Genomic DNA, 20,385 nt, shown 5'->3' on the forward strand with positions numbered 1-20,385 from the left:
ATGTCTGATGCTTGTGATGCTTGTGGATGTCTGATGCTTGTGATGCTTGTGGATGTCTGATGCTTGTGGATGTCTGATGCTTGTGGATGTCTGATGCTTGTGATGCTTGTGGATGTCTGATGCTTGTGATGCTTGTGGATGTGTGATGCTTGTGGATGTCTGTTGCTTGTGGATGTCTGATGCTTGTGGATGTCTGATGCTTGTGGATGTCTGATGCTTGTGGATGTCTGATGCTTGTGATGCTTGTGGATGTCTGATGCTTGTGGATGTCTGATGCTTGTGGATGTCTGTTGCTTGTGGATGTCTGTTGCTTGTGGATGTCTGATGCTAAGCATGTCTGATGCTTGGTGAGGGATTATTGAGGGTGAGGGTGAGTGAGGGTGAGGGTGAGTGAGGGTGAGGGCTTGAGGATGAGGAGTTGAGGGTGAGTGAGGGTGAGGGTGAGTGAGGCTGTGGGGTTGAGGGTGAGTGAGGGTGAGGTGTTGAGGGTGAGTGAGGGTGAGGGTGAGTGACGGTGAGGCGTTGAGGGTGAGTGAGGGTGAGGGTGAGTGAGGGTGAGGGTGAGGAGTTGAGGGTGAGGGTGAGTGAGGGTGAGGGTGAGGGTGGGTGAGGGTGAGGTGTTGAGGGTGAGTGAGGGTGAGGGTGAGTGAGGGTGAGTGAGAGTGAGGGTGAGTGAGGGGTTGAGGGTGAGGAGTTGAGGGTGAGTGAGGGTGAGGGTGAGGTGTTGAGGGTGAGTGAGGGTAAGGGTGAGTGAGGGTGAAGGTGAGTGAGGGTGAGCGGTTGATGGTGAGTGAGGGTGAGGGTGAGTGAGGGTGAGTGAGGGTGAGTGTGGGTGAGGGGTTGAGGATGAGGTGTTGAGGGTGAGTGAGGGTGAGGGTGAGTGAGGGTGTGGATGTCTGTTGCTTGTGGAGGTCTGTTGCTTGTGGATGTCTGTTGCTTGTGGATGTCTGTTGCTTGTGGATGTCTGTTGCTTGTGGATGTCTGATGCTTGTGGATGTCTGATGCTTGTGGATGTCTGATGCTTGTGGATGTCTGCTGCTTGTGATGCTTGTGGATGTCTGACGCTTGTGGATGCCTGCCGCTTGTGGATGCCTGATGCTTGTGGATGTCTGCTGCTTGTGATGCTTGTGGATGTCTGATGCTTGTGGATGTCTGATGCTTGTGGATGTCTGATGCTTGTGATGCTTGTGGATGTCTGATGCTTGTGGATGTCTGATGCTTGTGATGCTTGTGGATGTCTGATGCTTGTGGATGTGTGATGCTTGTGGATGTCTGTTGCTTGTGGATGTCTGATGCTTGTGGATGTTTGATGCTTGTGGATGTCTGATGCTTGTGGATGTCTGATGCTTGTGGATGTCTGATGCTTGTGGATGTCTGATGCTTGTGGATGTCTGTTGCTTGTGGATGTCTGATGCTAAGCATGTCTGATGCTTGTGGATGTCTGATGCTTGTGGATGTCTGATGCTTGTGGATGTCTGATGCTTGTGGATGTCTGATGCTTGTGGATGTCTGATGCTTGTGGATGTCTGATGCTTGTGGATGTCTGATGCTTGTGGATGTCTGATGCTTGTGGATGTCTGATGCTTGTGATGCTTGTGGATGTCTGACGCTTGTGGATGCCTGCCGCTTGTGGATGCCTGATGCTTGTGGATGTCTGCTGCTTGTGGATGTCTGATGCTTGTGGATGTCTGATGCTTGTGGATGTCTGATGCTTGTGGATGTCTGATGCTTGTGATGCTTGTGGATGTCTGATGCTTGTGGATGTCTGATGCTTGTGGATGTCTGATGCTTGTGATGCTTGTGGATGTCTGATGCTTGTGATGCTTGTGGATGTGTGATGCTTGTGGATGTCTGTTGCTTGTGGATGTCTGATGCTTGTGGATGTCTGATGCTTGTGGATGTCTTATGCTTGTGGATGTCTGATGCTTGTGGATGTCTGATGCTTGTGATGCTTGTGGATGTCTGATGCTTGTGGATGTCTGATGCTTGTGGATGTCTGTTGCTTGTGGATGTCTGTTGCTTGTGGATGTCTGATGCTAAGCATGTCTGATGCTTGTGGATGTCTGATGCTAAGCATGTCTTATGCTTGTGGATGTCTGATGCTTGTGGATGTCTGATGCTTGTGGATGTCTGATGCTTGTGGATGTCTGATGCTTGTAGATGTCTGATGCTTGTGGATGTCTGATGCTTGTGGATGTCTGATGCTTGTGGATGTCTGATGCTTGTGATGCTTGTGGATGTCTGATGCTTGTGATGCTTGTGGATGTCTGATGCTTGTGGATGTCTGATGCTTGTGGATGTCTGATGCTTGTGGATGTCTGATGCTTGTGGATGTCTGCTGCTTGTGATGCTTGTGGATGTCTGATGCTTGTGGATGTCTGCTGCTTGTGATGCTTGTGGATGTCTGATGCTTGTGGATGTCTGCTGCTTGTGATGCTTGTGGATGTCTGATGCTTGTGGATGTCTGTTGCTTGTGGATGTCTGCTGCTTGTGGATGTCTGCTGCTTGTGATGCTTGTGGATGTCTGACGCTTGTGGATGCCTGACGCTTGTGGATACCTGACGCTTGTGGATGTCTGCTGCTTGTGATGCTTGTGGATGTCTGATGTTTGTGGATGTCTGTTGCTTGTGGATGTTTGATGCATATGGATGCTTGATGCAGATTGCATGTCTGCTGGGGTGACAGCGTCAGTACAAGTCAAGCTCTAAGTTGGTGTGTGCTGGGACGGGCAGTGTCAGAACTGGTTGCCTCGGGGAAAAAGACAAGTTCTCCCTGTAAATAAAGAAAGAGGAGGTGAGAAAGGAGGGTCCGGCTTAGAGCTGGGAAAGAGGCTGAAAGGGAGGGGAGAATGCATGGAGCGCATTCCAATGAAGTCTGTTGCGAGGCGTGGGGGGTGGGGGAGGGGAGCAGGCATATGGTGTGTGTGAGCAGCCTTTGATGTGCGAGAGAGTGGCCGTGAAAGAAGTAAACAGCAGGCATGTAATTAGGGGGGAGGAGAAGTCGCGCTGGGGTGAATACCCGAGGCCAAGCTGCCCGCGGGAGGGAGGCTGAGGGAAAATACATGCAAGGCAGGCCGCTGGGGGCATGTGCACGCACTTTTTCACGGGCACTGCAAGGAATCGCCACGATTCCTTGCAAGTTGGTTAAAGACTGTTTAAGCCCCCATAGTCTCGCAAGCTCGATGCGCATGCGCATCGACAGGCGAGACCTAAAAAATGAGGGTTTTGTGATTTTTAGATACATTAGTTGTTACATCCTCATCTGGGGTTACACCAAAAATTACCTGTGGGAGACTCACCTTAACTTCGAACCCCACAATACTGGAGATCGTCTCACCTAATTTTTTCCAAAACGTTTGGATTGAAGGACACCGCCAGAACATATGTGCTTCATCTGCGTCTACTTCCCTACACTTTTAGCACTTCACTCTTTTGGAACCAATTTTGGATAATCTTCTCGGGGTCCAATACGCTTTATGAACAGTAAATAAATGATTTTTTCTTAGTGGTGCAGATTTAACACTTTGCCATAAAACAGACAGAGATACTCGCCATAGAGTATCCCGATCGTAGATCGGCAGCTCTTTCCTCCAAATTGATTCAGGCCACAGCTGAGAATCCTCATGAGGTTGAACTAGCGTCCAATACCATTCAGCAATTTCTTTCCGCCCCAGGGAAGTGGTAGCTGCCTTACATTCAAAATGTTCATTACTGTTCCCAACTCTTCTCAGTGATTTGGCCCAACTTGCTAATTGATAACATTTGAATTTGGAGACAGCCCCCTTTGTGATATCCTGTAATTTTTGCCATGAAATTAGATCCGACCCCTTGAGCAGATCACCCCATCTCTCGATTCCATTTTCTTGAATTGAGACTGCAAGAGAGTCTTGTAGGCATATTGGAGTTTCCGGTGAATTCCATATCGGGGCAAATGTGCTATAATAGGGGATGCGTAGTAGTACTATTTGATACCAAACTCTACAAGCTGCCAATAGTACTTTTAATTTCACTTTTTTGTAGAATTTCGGGTCCCCAAATTTGAATAAGAAAAACCTAGCTTGGGCCTGAAAACCTAATGTCAACGCCTGAAATAACGGTGTAAAAGAGGTAGTATCACCCAGTAGTTGGCTAATTTTTTTTTAAGTGGAACGCCCTCTGATATTGCAAAAGATCTGGAGTAGCAATCCCTCCATTTTCCTTTCTTACTCTGAGCTTGCGCCAAGCTATCCGGGGTCTTTTTTTATACCAATGTGTTGAATTATAAGTTTCAAACATTTTATATTTTAAGAGGCCACTACACAGAACAGGGAGGTGGGCGAGCACTGTGGAGTCTACGGTAAGATTGAATATATACCAGAAAGAGTGCTACTAAAGGTAAGTAACTTGCTCTTCTGATGGATATTTCTAAGGTGAGAAATCTGGAGTTAGAATAGGTACCAACGAAGCACCTCCCAGGGTGAAAAATCTGTGGCATGGATTCAGACCAAAAAATCCTGCAGGACCGAGCGAGCAAAATAATATTCCCATCAGACATGGCTTTCAAAGCACTTCATTAACATATGCTTGGCTGCCCATTTGGCAGCCTGACAGGCGTCAAGGATAGACACTCTGTGAGCCAATGTGGAAGCGGTAGTGGCCTTAGTCGCAATGAAATGGGCTCTCATTCCTTGTGAGACCAGCTTCTTGGCCAGTGTGTAGCTGGAAACATTGTAGAGTATTCAAGGCCCGTTACGCCACAGGGAAGGCCCTAATTGTACTGGGTCCTGGATACCTCCAATGAATGGAAACTTCTGCTAAGGGGTCAGGTGTGACTTCAGCTTGTTGGTAGTGATCCCCAAATGATGTCAGTATGTTCATCGTGATTTGGAGGTGGTCTACAACTGCCTGTGGCAAGCATGCATCAACAGCCAGCCTTCGAGGTAGAGAAAAATTCGTTTTTTCTGATCCCCAAAGGTGGGCAGCACTCACTGCACCTGAGAGCGCTAGTTGAGGCCGAAGGTTAGTACTCTGGGAATACAGGAAAAGTATATGAGAATACTCATCCTGAAGGTCCAAGGACACCATTCAGTCACTCGGGACCTGGGCTGACAAGATCACCACGGGCATTTTGTAATTCCACAGGAAGGCATTTAGAGGCCGAAGGTCCAAAATAGGACGGAGAACCATCTTCTACTTCAGCACAAGGAAGTAATGAGAGCAACACTTCTCTCCTCTTTCTGAGTCCACTATCCTCTCAATTGCACCTTTGAAGAGTAACAGTTGCACCTCTTGCAACCGAAGGCATATGTGTTCTTCTTAAATTCGCTCTGATGCTGGGGGAAATATTTGGCAGGGCAAAGAGAGGAGGCAGGTCATAGCCAAATCGAACAATTTGTAAGAGCCATCTGTCAGAACAATTTGTGAGAGTCCTCTGTCAGAACAATGTGTAAGAGCCATCTGTCAGATGTGATGGATCCCCACCCTGGGAGGAAATGATAGATCCTGACCCCACCTGATGGGCATGGGCTACTAAGGGTAAACTAAAGTAGTTTTGTGGCTGTTGCAGCAGGAGAAGAGGAATGGGAGGACTGATGTTCCTGATGACCCCCACGCGGAGTACCATACACACATGCACAGCCTCAAAAAGACTGGGGTGACTGCTGTACTGGTTGGGAATGCTGTATCCGTCTACATGCCAGCCCTCTAGAGTAGCCTCTGAACTTTTTGGATTGGTGTGGAAACTACTTGGCAGGGGTCAACAGACCCATGGAGTAAGCCGCAGTTCTACTTTCCTTAAAGTGTTTCAACACAAAGTCTTCCTTCTCACCCAAAAGAAGTGACCCATCAAAGTCATATCCATGAGGGAGGCATGTAGATTGTGGGGAAATTCCGTGGTGCGCATTCTCGTGTGCCGAAGAAGTACAATACTGGTGCATCTGCCCACCCAAGCCAATCAGTAGTATCTAGAACAGGGCAAATAACATATTTGGCCAGGTCTTGTCTATCATGAATTGATGGAGCCAAAGCGGCCAGAGTCTTCTGGCACTGCCAGCAAGATCTTACAGGCTATGTCCCACAGGGCATGTGTATAGTAACCCAGTTAGCACACAGTGGTAACCGACCACAATGCCAGATTGGAAAAGGAAAACATGCACTTCCCAAAGGCCTCAATCCTCTTGGATTCCCTATTCAGAGTAGTTGTGGGAAATTAATTGTGATTTACTTCACTGGTTGAGGCCTGAACATCAATGCTCTTTTGAGTAGGATATTGGGTACGAAAATCAGGATCACCAGGAGCGGGTCTGCTTTGTCTGGGCACCTGCCTAGTTAATCAGTGGGCAGGAATAAGGCTTTTAGCAAGAGGCCATTAAGGTATCAGCAAGATCCTCATGAAGAGCGAGAAGAAGCTCAAATGTAGCTAGCCCAGGTTGCAAAATCTCTACCAGATGTTGGTTTTGGTCTCGATTGAAGGCAGCTGTGGCCCAAGGGGTGAGTCAAATCAAATCAAAGATAGCTTTATTCGATTTTACAATAAAATCATAAAAGCAGACAAAGTAAATACGTCCAGAAAAACAGTTACAATAAATGTTTAAAAGAGTATGTACAAATAAACATGTCACAAATTCAGTTTCGCCTTTCCCAAGGGATGGTACAATAAAATATAACACAATCATTAATATTCATATAGATTTGCGATTATACCATAGTGGATCTACATCTGATCGCAAATTTCAGGTACCTAGACACAGCAATGATAGTCATTTCATCAGACAAAGTGAGTAATTTAAATAATGCTGGTCTACATTGTCTCAAGTTCCAGAACTTAAGTAGGGATAATAGATATCTCTTGCGCCCCCACTCATAGAATCTGCAGAACAAGACACAATGTATGGTTGATTGGATAGAAGAGTCATCACACGGACAGGTGGTTAATTGTGAGGACCAATCATTTGGATTAGGAAAGGTTAACATCCTAAAAAAGCATCCAGTTCTCAAACGGGCCAAAAGCATTCTACTATAACTTGTCTGGTCGGGTGATAAATAAAGCTGTAGTCCAGAACTCTGCAGCAAAAATTGATGATGAATAATAGAGGGCCCTCTAGGCACCAACGCCGATCTTCCAGAAGGGCAAGGCAAGATTCCTTTAATGCCTTTCTGGACATTGAAGACAATGTCAAAGGTGAATTAAAAAATTAAGGGCGCCCTAAGGTTTTGCAAAATTCCTGAACTTAGGAGAGCCACTTGATCTGTTTAGACCCTTCAAGTTTAATACAGTCCGCAATAATCACCCTATTAAAAACAGTTTCGGTTGAAGTCCAGATCTTATGCCACAGCAACATAGGGCTAATTTTAATTAGATCTGAAATAAAAGGTAAGGCTAGTTCCTTATGGCAGACACAAGTGGAGGTAGAACGGGGGACAGCAAGCAAGTAACAAAGGAAACCATTTTCACTTGTTTGGATGTCATGACAATCTGCCACCCCCCATATGCCAGCTCCATACACTGCCGTCGATACACATTTGGCCCGGTAGATATCAATCAGGATGCGTACTGGCCTATCCCCTAGCTTATTTGCAAACTGTTTCAGGACACCAATAGCCCGTGAAAAAGCTAAGTTCCTAGTCAGGATGGCTGATTTCCAGGTACCCCTTTTGTTAAAAACAATCCCCAAGTATGAGAAAGTATTGGTTAAGCCAATCTTTGATTTTTCCAAATGAGTATTACAGGTAATTTTTACCTTGTTCGAGGAGCACATGGTAAAAGTCTTCTCTATATTGATCTTTAGGCCCCTGTCACCCATGTATGCCGAGAAGCGGGTTAAAACCTTCTGGAGACCTGTTTGAGTTCTGACCATAATAACCGCATCGTCGGCATACAGTAGGATAATAGGGTAATCCACCTCCAATTGTTTTTTTATTTTTTTATTAAATGGTCTGCCACCCCATTAATCAGACCCCCCAGGATATAGCGGCATAAAAGTGCAAATTTAGCGGCACAAAAATGTAAATTTAGTGGCACAAAAATGTAAATTTAGCAGCATTATTGCGGCACTTTATTTTACTCGAAAATCATTCCTTTTAAGCCCTAAATCAATGGAACCTGTTTTAGCATAGTATTCCTCTTTGAAATAGGCATGGTTAAAGTTTCTGCAGCTCTACAGAAGCACAGCTCCAATCTACTAACCTACTAACCTTGTGGGAGGAGGCGTATTTCTCGCTGGGATTTTCTAGCACCCATGAGTGCACCCCTGCCGGGGCACCACTTTCACCGCACCCTGTGTGCAGTCGCACAGCTCCCCTTTGCTCCATGTGTGCAATCACACAGCCCCCATTTGCTCCCTGGGTGCAGTCACACAGACCCCCATCTCTCCCTGGGTGCAGAGGTAGAACCTCTTCTTGTGTTGCGTGCACTGACTCCCTTTTATGGGTAGTGCTGACAGGGCAGACATCTCGCAATAATCATCCTTCAGAACCAGGTTCCCCAGTTCCAAATTCAGTTGTTCTGACCATGGTGTCACATCCTCTTCCCCACTAAACACCATGCCGCCCACTGAGAGAAACTGCACTGCCTCAACTATAACCCAATTGTGCCCGCTATAAACACCTGGATGCGGCTCAATTTAAATTACACACTAGACTAGCAATATCCTGCCTACAAAAAAAAGTAACATTATCCTGGAAAAAGCAAATACTCATAGGGAATACAAAATTAAGTAAAGCATGTGAAATGTAAGCAGGAAAAACATGGTTACTTTAACGCTTTTACACTCACTATTCAGAAATCAGTGAGTGCTTTTGCCTGAAAAGTTAAGGGCACGGAATGGACCCATTTCAATGTCCATTGCTTATATCCTTACAGAATGTAAGCAGTATAATAAAAAGACCAATTCCCTGAACACCGTGACGCAGTACACATTTTGTTTTCCAATCCATGTGTTGCAGTGCCTCCAGCACTGGTGCACTAGTTCCCCGCCCGGGGGAAAACAACGCTATTCAAAGGAAGACAAGTAAACAAAAGTAGAGCTTCACTGGCAAACTCTGTAGAGTGGCGCAAATGTGTTTGGTATGAATAAAATCAATCTGCCCACTTTGCTATCACTCGGTTTGGCTTTATTTAGTTATTTTTCATGTTTTGAACCTTTCTTTCCCACAGCTTCACTTTGGAACATTGCTTTCATTGGGACGATACTGTCCAGTACGTAGTACACGGCACTTTTTTATATTGAGAGAGAGTACCGGCACTTCTCCAAAACAAGCAGGTACTAGAGTACCTGCACTTCTATTTATCCATTTCAAGCACTGCTTTGGAATTGTGTAAAATATCACAAAAAGACGTCAATTACAATGTTTTTCTTTTTTGGATCCATTTCACAAGGAAACAAATCACCGAACGAAGAAAAGACCCGGGAGAACCGTTTCTGAAGGCAGGGATTTCAGTAAGAGAGAAGCTGCTACACAAAGAGAGGGAAGAAAAGGGAGGAAGAAAGAAAGGGGGGAGGGCAGTTGAAGCGGCAAAGCAGACAGTGTATTCTGTGCGCAAGTAGGAAAAGACAGTCCTTTCCCTTCTCTGCGCGCCCCTCCCGTCCCGGCGCTGGAATCGTAATTTTGACATTCTTTCCAGTCAAGCCTGCAAGCTAAAGAGAAGCGATACTTTCCTCGCCTCGCTCCTCTTTCATAACTTTTGTAAATAATCGAGGAAGCAGCGCATCTAATACGGTTGTAAAGCGCTGTTTCACGGGATGACGTAAAAACGGCATGACGTATGGGCGCACAGCCAATAAAATTGCATCATTTTTTAATGCCTAACGGGAGAGTTATTTTCGCGGGCAATTTGGTAAATATCGCGCCCGTCGCGCTTGCCAGCTGATTTCGCGAAATCGCGAAATGCTGGAGGGTCTGATTAATATACAAATTAAAGAGAAATGGAGCCAGGATACATCCCTGGCGAACGCCTTTCCCAATTGGGAATTTAGACGTACATTTGCCTGTTTTCCCATAGCGGACTTTAGCCCCTGCTCCTCTGTATAACTCTTTCAGAAAGTTAAGAATGTTAAAATCAATGCCTAGATCAGCTAAGGTAGCCCACAAAATGTCATGGTTCAGGCAATCAAAGGCCGAGCTGAGATCTACAAAGGTCAAAAATAGATTGCCCTTCTTTGCTGCCGTATATTTGCCTATTAGCAATGGGTGAGTCAAACACTGCCTTAGGAGCGATGTCAAACACAGTAGATATTAAAAATCCATGTAAAAAGCGTCATCTGTGCAGCAAGGGGGGATAAAGTCATCTTCGTCACCACCATCATCACCTGCCTTCTGTTCTGAATCGGAGCCAAAAAGATAATGGAGCCTCTGCTAACATGAACATCCTAGTAGAGGCACAGGATCACAGTCAGGGCGCATGAGGAATGGCTGCAATTTTTTAATCTCCTAGCTTGACATCGGTCAAAGCTCAAATCTAAGTTGGTTTGGTATCCGTCCAAGGTGTCAGGACTGAATCCTCTTCAGTACCAGTACCAGTATCAATGTGGAAAGGACTAGAGCAGATCTTCAAGCTGGAGTGGAAGCCTGTACCAGTGCCAGAACAGGCCTCGAAGTAGGCTCCCAGGGATAAAACCAGCATAGAGGATGGGTCTGCGGGTGGTAACATGATTGAGACGCACTGCGGTTCCTTGGGGCCCGAAGGCACAGCAGAAGAAAAAGGAAGTGCACCGAAAATGTTCAGCATGGCCTCCTTGAAGTCTTTAATCTGCTGCAGGATCACCGATTGTCCAGGAAACTCTGAGCACACTGGGAGCAGCTGTGGAATCTGCTACGGAGACATAAAAAGGTTAACACCTCACATCATGATGCTGTTGCACATTCTCTGTAGGTTCTGAGAGGAGGAGTGGGGTCGAGTCCTGTTTCGCTTTCTCATTTTTGCGCTTGAACTTCGATTTTTACTTACAGGAAGACTTTGAGCAGGATGTCGAACACTTGCAGGAACCTTCCACGGGAGGGAGACAGCGTCTACACGTGGCTTGGATTTGGACTTACACGAAGGTTGTGACAACTTCTTGTCTATGGAAGCATACAGCTTAACCTACCAGCCTCAAATTGCCTTCAGGAGTATGATGGCCCAGTTATCACAAAGTCAAGTCGTGGCCCGAGGCCAGAGACACACTTCTTGTAGGTCTATGACCAACATATGTTTTTGGCAGTTGCAGCATGGTTTGGCACCTGTAATGTTGGGGGGAGACATCAATCCTTACTGTGAGAAGCTTGCCGGATATATGATGTCAACTTATGCAACAGTCGAGACAACCCTTATGGTGATTTAAGAGGTCTTAGACAACCGTAGAAAGTTCTCTAAGTGGTAGCTGTGGAGAGCAGTTTTCAGGCTTAGTCCAGAAGGAGTATAAAGCAGCTTGTTTGACCAGAATGCAATCTTATCTTATAGATTAAGTGAAAAGAACCACACCAAGTATTTATAAAAATATGTATTTATTATTTCATTTTCTCTAGTAAGTTCAAATATCTCTACACGGAGATCAACACAACGCACACAATACTTTAGCAAACAAAAACACAGTAAACAGCATGAAATACACAGTAGACCCCGGCGGGGACCAAACCTTATACTAAGAATGTGAGAGGACGTAGAAATGCCGGGGATCTACAGAACAACCCAAGGTAAGTAGATAGGGACCACATAGAGAGCATGTGCAGTGTGGGAACACGACTGCGTGCGCCATACAAGTCTATGTGCAAGTCGTAGTTAGATTTTTAAAGATCAAGGACCCTTCCCAGTGGACCCTGAAGAACCCCTCATGGAGAGCTACCCCATCAGTGGGTACCCTAGTACCCACGTTACCTACACCAGGGAAGCCGGGTGCACACATGTGAAGTGGTGTCAGAAACCGCGTTCGAACCCAATGGAGGACGTCAGGAAAGTGCCGCTGTGGAAGAAGGAAGATGTGTCCGATGGAATCCGAGGATGGATTCTTGAGGAGAGGTAAATGCAAGCAGAGGAGACAGAATCTATGCCACTCAGGAATGACGAGAAGACTTGGAAGACGAATGCCCTCCGATGTCAGGTGTTGCAGGATGGATGACGATGACCATGACTCTGCAGCTATGAGGACCAAGTGATGCTGAGGAGGACCAGGAGCCGTCCACAAGCTGTCCCACGAAGAATGTAGAGTGCTGAGGGGTCAGTGTCCGGCGGGAGCACCAAAAAGCCTTGGCAAAGGCAAGCAATGCAGGCATCAAAGAAGGAGCAACGTTGGGACCAGAAAGGTCCAGGAGACTCAGCAAAAGCAGTGGAGTCAGGGCAGGCCCGAGCAATCAAGGAAGCCCAAAAGAAACAAGTGTGACCCTCAAATGGACAAACAGGCCGGAGGCACTGTAGTCACGAGAGGACCTCAAGCAGCTGACAAAAAGATGCAGGCCACGATGCACATGGTGCAGTGTGGCTGAAGATGCTGGTCACTGGAGATACTCGAGGTTGGGGCTACTTGGAGCCTAAAGATCTCCTTGGAAAGAAGTCAACAAGCCTTTGCCATTGCAAGTTGATGCGGTGCACAGGGGTTCGGTTATTGAAACCATTATAAAGGATACAGGCCTCAAACTTGGTGAGAGGGCAGGGCAGGCCTTGGGAGCTGTGGAAAACCACCACCTGTGTTGCAGCACCTTCGGTGCCTGCGAATGCAAGGGAGTGACTCCTTCACTCCAAGGGAGATTCCTTCAAATGTCTTTGATGCTTCATAGGCCTTGGAAGATTCCTGTATGATGCACAGGCACGGACGATGCAGCAGATTAAAAGGGAGATGAAGTCAGGCCCAAACGAAATCCAGAGTGCCCAGACGGTAGAAGTAGAAGTGGTGTCTGATCTGAATTTTATCCCACGATGAATCTCGGGACCTACACCCAGGTAAGCCCTTAAGTACCCTACGGAAAGGGTTGGGAAGATTCAGGGGACCCTCCCAGGTGAGTGTTTGGACAGGGGGAAGGTTACTCCCATGTCCTTTATCCAGTTTCGCGCCAGAGTGGGAGCCACCGGCTCCCGGAACTGGTTTGAACTGGACTATGCACAGGGACACCAAGTGTGCGCCTCATGCAGACTTTCTGGCACTGACAAGCGCACCCACCAGGTCCCAATACACTAAATCCTGTCTGGGAGGTGGTCACAGCTCCCTGTGACAGGATGCCTATTGTTCCACCTGCTTGGCTGCTTGCCTATTGTTCCACCTGCTTGGCTGAAGCTTGGCTCAGCAGCAGGAGGGCAGAAATGTGTCTCTGGTCAGAGGCAACCATTTTGTGCTGTCCAGGTCTAAAAGGTTGGCACTAGAAACACTGGGAGCCTAGCGGAGGGCTCTTCCAGTGCTTGGAATCAAACCTCCCACACCGTTTACGGTGCAGGGGTAGGATTCCAACATGTTTGATACCAAACAGTTTAGGATTCGCTGCAGCCAGTTTCAAGAAGGTCATCGCTTAATTACGCAGTGCCCCTCTATATAGTATATGGCTGCGTCACTGACAACCCGGGAGAATGGACTCTGTATGCTGCAGGGGTGTTCTGCTCATGCAGGGGCACCCTCTCACTTAGAACCAAGCACCCTGCCTTCAGGACTGTAGAGGCCTGCTTTAGGGATGACTTATAGGTTTTAAGATCAGTGACCCTTGGATATAGGTAACCTATATCTTAAGTAAGTGGTGCAAGCACCAACTTACACAGGCTTGTAGTTCCATTTTGCATGGTCTCGCGTGGGTGGCATAGTGCATGCTGCAGCCCATGGGAGGGATCTGGGGTACCTATGCCCTGGGTCCCTTAGTACCATATACTGGTGGAGAAGTGTGGCTCAATGGTTAGAGCGGCAGACCCTGATGCAGAGGTCTAGCCCGGGACCAGGGTTCAATTCCCCGCCTCGCGGGTCTTGGGCTCAAAATTCCACGGACCTGATCATTCTCGCCTCGGTGCCTATTCCAATCATAGAGTCCCACTCTGCAACTCTGGGCAATAGCTTGCCTAATCTCCACAACGGCCCCCACAACTCTAAGGATGCCTGGCCTCCACCTTGGGGGTGCCCAGGAGTGGACACCTCACAGGGAAAGCCAGGATGGGTTCCACAGCGGTATTCATACAAGCGCCTCGAGACCCTTGCGGGTGAGTAGTGCGCTATACAAGTATCAATTTACAATTTATATACTAGGGTCTGATAAGGGTACCCCAGTATCCAATCTGGGATGTACCCAAGTACTAACCACAACAATTTAGGGACAAAGCAGGTAGACTGGGGTCCTGATTAGCAGGATCCTGTCTGCCTAGTCAATACCCAGCACAGCACCAGGCAAAAAGTGGGGCTAACTATGCAGGATATCTGACAGAATGCAATGTTTTCTGTGAGCACAGAAATGTAAGCATTTTGTAGATTAATGCTGAGATCTCCAAGTAGGAGTTGCAGGGGTGAGAAAGCACTAGAAAACGTAATTAGGGTCTCTCTCTTTCTCGCTCTCTCTAGTCTCTTTGACGGAACTCAAATACTGTTACACTGGCTCCTGCCACCTACCTAAAACAAAATCAAACCTTGATGCTTGCTCGGTAATTCGTATTGCCAATACAGTGCAGATATCTCATGCACACAGTGGAAATGCATTGTTCTGCATCTTTCCTGGCATACTGCTTGCCCAATTAAATGCATTCTTCATTCTGCAGTGTGGAAGATTCTTGAGGGGGAAGACATTGTATTTCTTCCCTTATCTAAGTATTCTCCACTGGTTACATCTTCATTGTCATATCACATTTAAAAGCTGCTGAACTGCCTATTTAGCAATTTTTTTAAAACTCTTTTTATTAACAAATTAACAAAAAAGAAATTACAAAACAGAAAAAGCATCAGGTGAACCACAATTTTCTGATCATATAGGTCTGCATATCACATGTACAGAATCGCATATAACTATATTTTTTTTAATATGATCACAGGGATTCTTGTGCTTCCGATTCCCCTCGTGGCTCCGGTGGTTCACAAATCTCTCCACGATGGCGGTTCCATGCCCCCCAGACCTTCCCCCATTTCCCCGGGCACCCCCTGGCTACATACACAGACTTCTCACTAAACATACACAAGTCTCAGTCCTTGGCCCATCTGAAGACTCGAGGCGGCTGGCTTGCACCCCAAAGCTGAGCTATATTTCGTTTAGCCACCATATATGCTAGTGTGACCCATTGCCCCTGGTACACATTCAGATCCGTGGGTTCCCACACATTCAGTAGACATCTCCGAGCCTCTGGCCGTATATCCTCCCCCAATACCTCTTTCATCTCATCATGAACTTTCGTCCAGAACGCCTGAACCGCCACACAGTGCCAAAGAATATGCATTAAAGTGCCAGGCTCTCCACACTCCCTTCTGCACTCTCCACTCCCCGCTCTCCCCATTCGCACCAGTCGGGGTCCGGTAATATATTATCTATGCAAAATCTTTAGCTGCACCAGTCGAAGCCTCATCTGAATCGCCACTACCTCGGGGGAGGAAACTGCCTCCACCCAGTCCTCGTCGTCTAATTCCAACCCGTCCGCACTCCACTGCACTCTAATACGTCCCAGCAGGTCTTCCATATTGTTAACTAGCTTCTTGTATATTAAAGAGATAGTCTTCTCGTGCCCATCAAGCACTCGATCTTCAAGAGGAGAGGTTTCCGGAAGCGTGGCACCCATGGGTACATGTGTGAGGAGTGCGTGCCTCACCTGTCGATATCGATAGTGCTCATTGTCATGCAAACTATACTGTTGCTTAAAAAGTCGAATGTATGTATCTTGTCTCCTCCCCAAACATCCTTTATCTGGGTAATCCCTATAAGCTCCCACTAATCGAACCCCTTGGACTTCCACAAACTCCAGAGTCTCTCCGAATTAAACAGTGGGATTGCCAATGTCAATCTTCCCTCCGATCCCAAATATCTATTAGCCGCGTGCCACACATGTACTGCATGCGCAGTTGGGCCCGTTTACACAAAACGCCCTGGCTTAGCGTACAAAGCTCTATTAATATCTCCACCCGGCGCTAGCCCGTGTTCCATGGCGTAACCTGGGTCCCCAGGGGGTCCATATACGATATGATTCACATCTGCTAATTGCGACGCCCAGTAATACTTTCGTAAATCCGGGAGTCCAATTTCCCCATCATACCACGGGAGAGTTTGTTTCACGAACGATATTCGGGGTCTACCGTCTTAAAGAAGCTGCCTCTGAAGCGCCTCAATTTCTTTAAAATAGGAGACTGGTACTGGGTCCATTGAATTCTGTAGTACATACGGGAATCGAGGTAGGGCCATCATCTTAAACAGCGCCGCCCTTCCAAGCAATGATAGTGGAAGAGCTCTCCAGCGCTCCACAACTTTCTTAAACATGCTCAAGGGGGAACCCAAGTTATTGGTGTACCTCAACTTCGAGTCAAGCATTATATAGATACCCATATATTTAAATCCTACTGGTTCAATCTGAATGGGGCACGACTGCGGAATTACTGGCGGTTCGCCCGCAAGAACAAAAAGCACCGACTTCGACCAATTTATAGCAAATCCGGAGTATCTACCAAATATGGCAAGCACATCCAGGAAACTAATCAAAGACGCTCTAGGATTGGTAAGATCGAGCAGAATATCATCGGCGTACAATGAAATGTTATCCTCCCAGTCCGGTGTCCACCACAAGCCCCGTATAGACCGATCCCACCTGACCCACGCCGCCAGCGGCTCCAGTGCCAGAGCGAACAGTAGCGGGGACAGCGGGCATCCCTGTCTCCTGCCCCTCTCCAGTGAAAAATTGTTCGATCTACAGTTATTAACTACCACTCTGGCCAGGGGATTAGCGTAGAATAGTCTCACCACCCAATAAACTCCCCTTCAAAACCCAGCTTCGCCAGAACCGCAAACAAATAATTCCATTCAACCCGATCAAATGCCATAGCGGCGTCCAAAGACACTAGGACTGCCGGCTCCTGTATCTTCAAGGAACCCCCAAGAATCCCATGCAGCCTCCGCAGGTTCAGAGCCATGTTCCGGCGCGGCATGAAGCCAGACTGATCGGGGTGTATCAGGGTTGTGACTACCTTGACCAATCTGGTAGCAAGCAGTTTTGCCAAGATTTTGGGCTCTGCATTAAGAAGTGAAATGGGCCTATATGAAGAGCTTTGTGTCCTGGGCTTACCTGCTTTATGAATAACCACTATATTCGCCACACGTTGGTCATATGGGAGCTGACCCTTCTCTTTACTCTCCAGGAACATGGCTCGGATATACGGTGCGAACTTCTGGGCATTCAACTGATACAACTCTATCGGTATCCCATTGGGACCAGTCGCCTTACCGGACTTTATTCCTCTAATTGCCTTCATCATCCGGGAAAGGGGAGTCCAAATAGCACATATCCTCTTCAGATAACCCCGGCATGACAATATCCTTAATCATTTCACTGTTCTCAGCCTCTGTAAACCCTCTACCAGCGGTATATACAACCTTGAAATACCCGGAAAATGTGTCATCCACCGCCTGCGGGTCCGTAACTGTATCTGAATCTGTTCCCTCTATCTCAGGTACCAGCCTAGATGCCCATTCCTCATGTTCAAGCCACGCGATCAATTTGCCAGCCTTGTCTCCGTGTTCATATATTCAGCTCTGTATGGCATTGTTTTGAGCTATCGCTCTATCTCTGGCTAAGCATTTGTATTCATCCTGTCTTAACTTCAAAAGGTGGAGGTCCTCCGGCACTGATGCTCTAGCCACCCTCTCCTCTAATCTGACCACTTCTGCCTCCATCTTAGTCACCTCAGCCTGACGTTTCCCCTTCTTCCCCGCTACCAAAGATAGGACCTCTCCTCTCGCTACTACTTTGTATGCTTCCCAAAGGGTTTGTGCTGAGTCGACAGTTCCCACATTCCCCTGAAAATAGTGATCTGACATCTGAATAACCTCCTTCTTAGTGGCCAGATCTTTTAGTTGCCATGCACTAATAGGAGCTACTTTGCCAACTGCCAGCCGTCCGAATGAGAGCTGCAACCACAGTGGAGTATGATCAGATATACCTCAACCAAGATACCGTGCATCTTGAACAGTGGCTGCCATAGCTGCCGGTAGCAATATGTAATCCAACCTGGACAAGCTATTGTGCGCAGCTGATATGTGGGTAAAGTGTGTCCGGGTCGGGTTACGCACTCGCCAGCTATCTACCAGTCCCAATGTCTCAAGAAAGTTTGAGAGCCATCTCTGCGATGGTTGAATTACTCACGGTGGGTTTCTGTCAGCCTCTCCGTCAAGCACCGCGTTAAAATCGCCCCCCAACACCAAAAGGCCCAGGGGCAAAGTAAGAAACACAGTACTCAGGTCTCGAAAAGTATCAGACTGAAGACCAGGCGGCACATATATTGACAAAAAGGTGACCGTCCTTCCCCACAATTGCCCAGAAACACCAACATACCTACCCCTCTGATCCAACCATGTAGCCTGTATTGCCATAAGAAAGGAATTTTTCACCAAAATTCCCACCCCTCTGGACCCTGTTGTAAACCCGGCATGCGCTACCAACTTATAACCCCCTTTATGGAGGGCCATGCAGCGGTTGCCCACCAGGTGCGTCTTCTGCAATAGTGCCACATCTGGGGTGTGTCTTCTAATAAGCGGATTTACCATCCCTCTCTTAATCCTGTCACCCAGACCATTCACATTCCAGCTTAGCACCTTCATCCCCGATCCCTGACTAACTTGCGACATCTGACCCACAAAAAAACCTCTAGCTACAACATTCTCACCAGATGCAAAAAGAAAAAAGGAAAGAAAAACACGCCAAAAAATCATATCTCTATCTCCAACAAAAAATAAAAGAAAGAAAACAATAACTATGCAACAACTTTCCTGTCCCTCCTCCCCCCACCCTGCACCCCTGCTCGTGGCTTCCGCCAACCCCCAACTTGCAGTGCGCCTGTCGCCCGATACTCTAACTAATCAACTATCTAAAAGTAGACCTGAGGAGGATGTCAGAACCCCGTAACCCCGCCCCCACCCTCCAGGATGTCATAACTTGCACCTATTATAACTCACATTCTCAAGGAGCAAAACCATAGAAAAGTCCCGTGTGTGGCACACCTCCCCTCAAACATCAGCGTCTCGAACTACTGCAGTACACATCATTCCTGTTCCTGCGAGCCATCTCCATCCTCACCACTCTGTCTCCGGGGCTCCCCTCGGGGGGGAAGTCTCTCCAACCAGTCCGAAGCAATTTCTGGATTGTCAAAGAACCAGACCTTTCCTTCAACCTCAACCCATAACTTGGCCAGAAATATCATGGGATATTTCAAGCCTCTGTCTCTGAGTCTTCTCTTAAACGCCAAGAAACTCTGACGCTGCCTCTGGACCGTCTGAGTGAAATCTGGAAAGAATGTGAGGGTGGAATTTTTGTATTTCAGGGGGCCTCCCGATCTGGAGGCCTGCCGGATAGCATCTCTGTCCCTGAAATTAAACACCCTTGCGATCATTGGACGAGGTGGGGCCCCAGGCCTCGGTCTTCCCCCCGGGACTCTGTGCGCCCGCTCTATCGTGAAGAATTTCCCCAACCCTATCGGCTTCAGATGATTGAGGATAATGTCTTCCACAAAGAGGTCAGGGGTCAGGCCCTCGGCCTTCTCCGGAACGCCAATAATGCGTACATTATTCCTCCGGGCCCTTCCTTTGTATTCATCCAGCTTTCGGCTCGTAAGGTCACTAGAGGCTTTAAGATTCCGTAACTCCTGCTGCAGCTGCGATTCATCACCTGTCAAGCTCGCAGTTTTGATATTCAACGACTTCACTTTCTCACTTGTTTTGGTGTGATCGGCTTGGATAAGGTTGACCTCAATGGTCACAATGTCCAGCTTGTGGTCCAGGACTCCATCTTCGGCCCAAGAGGAGTCTTAACCCCATCGATGGCTACCATAACATCCAGCAGTGTGGGTTCCGATGCAGGGCCTGCAGACTCTCCACTCCGTCCTGTATTCTCCCTGACCCGGCAGGCAAGCCCCTGGGCTGCGTATATCGGTCTAACTTATTGGCCTGGATGTAGCGAGACCCCTTAGTCGACCTGGACTGTTTTTTTTTTTCACCCTCTGGTTTAGTCGCCATTTTGAATCTCTATTCGGACAACACTGGCCCTACCGGCTCGCCAGTAGTACACTAAGCAACTAGTATGTCCAAGCCTCCACTGGCCCAGTCGGTCTAGTCTCACTCCCGCAGATAATCCAGGCCATATTCACCCGCCACAGGCGTAAACAATTAGCCCCACCCCCGGGGGTCTCCTCCACCACTGCAGACCTAGACTTCTCAGCCCACTGTGCCTAGTACTTGTACTCGTGCCGCACGTCGTTTCTCTTCCTGCTCCCCAGTTCCAATCCAATACACA

The 20,385-nt window shown here is 47.6% G+C and overlaps 1 protein-coding gene across 3 annotated transcripts in view; it reads right to left on the bottom strand.

The window, feature by feature from the left end:
- SLC25A17 (solute carrier family 25 member 17) overlaps positions 1-20,385 on the bottom strand; it is a 273,120-nt gene that overhangs the window by 183,855 nt on the left and 68,880 nt on the right. The window lies entirely within an intron of this gene.

This window comes from Lissotriton helveticus, chromosome 1_1, assembly GCF_964261635.1.
Source record: "Lissotriton helveticus chromosome 1_1, aLisHel1.1, whole genome shotgun sequence".
NCBI lineage: Eukaryota > Metazoa > Chordata > Amphibia > Caudata > Salamandridae > Lissotriton > Lissotriton helveticus.